Genomic DNA, 2,079 nt, shown 5'->3' on the forward strand with positions numbered 1-2,079 from the left:
GGGATAGTTGCTGAAGGGGAAAATTAGAGATGTCTCACTTTTGCTGGGTAATTTTTCTTCAAAGTGTGCAGAACTGTGGGGACCAAATTTGTGAATATAAAGATTGGAAAGTATCCTAATTTTTCATTAAGATTGTAGGCAGCAGAGGTTCATACTGACTCCAAACTGCCTTAGTTTCATCTAAGCTTGTGCTGTGACAAGTAAAATCAGGCTCTGCCCTTCGTAACAAACTCAAGTCTTGTTCTAGAAGACTGTGCTAGCATTTAACCCAGGAAATACAATACTCATGCAATTGTGGAGCAGGCTCCAAGGCTGGATGACTCCTTGTAGACTGTAGAAGCTGTTTGCGTGTGACGCTCCCCATGCCATGGTTGTGCAGATGACTCCGCACTGCCTGGCACAGCAGCAAAGCCCAGGTGTGCAGATGACAGGGATGGTTTGCCATACACACCTACTAGGTTCACTCTGCTTCCTCATCCCTGATCCTCCACCACACTGCTCTGCCCTGTGACTTCCAGTGCGTTGGGAAAGAAGACTGTTCCCCTTTGTTATTTACTATGATTTTTTACTATTAAAGGGAACTTTCCTTCTTTTGATTATATCTGTGTATGGGGCCTGCTCCGTAGGAGAGAAAAGCTAATCCCCAGACAGAAAGGAACCTGGCTAGCTCTATTTCCTATACCCTGGGGAGGGAATAGGCAGGAAACCTGGGTCACTGTGGCAGGCAGGGACCTGCAGTGTAATGTAGAAGTGGTGACTGCATGTTCAGGAAGCAGCCTTCCACAATTTAGCTAGCAGGCTGGGAAATGAGGATTAGGAACCTCAGACCATTAGCTCCAAAAGGTTCTCTCTATGAACCTCAGTTCTGTTCCTTCTCCATGATAGTACTGTAGAGTTCATGAATTCCAACTACAGCTGAGACTCTGGTGGTTGTACAAAGATATTGCAGCTCTTTTCGTTGGAATGAAAAGGTAGGGAGGAAAATGGGAATGGGGAGGAACATGGCTAAAAGGTCACTCGGCTGGCTCATCTCTGTGGGACAAGCCACTCCCAGCAATAATAATGACCGCCTAATGATTATTTGTAGCATGTCATTATTTATTTAAGGGTGGTTCAACAAAAACAATGTTACGAAAAAAAAACCCTAAAATGTCATGGGGGTGAGTTTTTGTGGTTTGTATCTCTGTTCTTTGGACCTAAAAATATATGAGGGTTAAGCCAGCATTGTCAGTGGTTTGGATAGGTCAAGAATACTTGTTTGCAATGGAGCAAGGGCAGCTGATGGGTTTGCTGCCATGAGCTCTAAATGCTCCAGGCTGTAATCCCCAAAGTGTCCTCTGATGATGGCCCAGTCACCAAGCCCAGCCAATACTGCTGGAGCTGGTGTCCTACTGCTTGTGGAAAGTCTGTTTCCAGTAGTCAGTAAACCCTGAGGCACAGGCAGCGCAACTGAATTAGAGGGTGATCCCAGACTCCAGACCTGGCAGCTCTGACTCATGGCGAGGACAGGGGAAAAGTAAAAGCGCCAGGTCATGTGCTGCTCATCTGCAATGCAAATAAATGGGGTGAATTTTTCTACATTGAGCCATAAAACAAGCAATCAAATCTTTCCTTCCTGGGATGACAAGGGATTGGTGTCAGGTCCTGAAATCTGCAGCCAGGCAACACAGGAGATGTCGGGTTTGTTAGAAGTTTCAGCAGCTCCTAGCCCTGAGGCTGTGGAGCCGAGAGAGAAGAGCTGACGAGTGGAGCTTTAATAAGTCACAGTGAAGTCGGGTGTGAAAAAGGGCGGAGGGGAATGGGAGATGATCTCCCCAAAGTTCTTGCCTGAGACCCGGCACATTGGGGCCCAGGTGTGACTCTGAGCTCTTTATCTCTCTCATCCCCTCTAGGGACCAAGAGAGGAGACGGTGAGAAGAAGGTGAGATGGTCCCAAGAGGCTTTGCTGTTGGCATCTGTCGTTTTCCGTGGAACAGGAATCCGAGGCTTCTCTACGCTGAATGTTCCTGTGTCCCATCTGTTACCACACCCTGAAATCAAACTCGGCAGCTTAGGTGAATCAGGCACTGTACAAACATG

This window comes from Lonchura striata, chromosome 5 (assembly GCF_050655825.1).
Source record: "Lonchura striata isolate lonStrDom1 chromosome 5, ASM5065582v1, whole genome shotgun sequence".
NCBI lineage: Eukaryota > Metazoa > Chordata > Aves > Passeriformes > Estrildidae > Lonchura > Lonchura striata.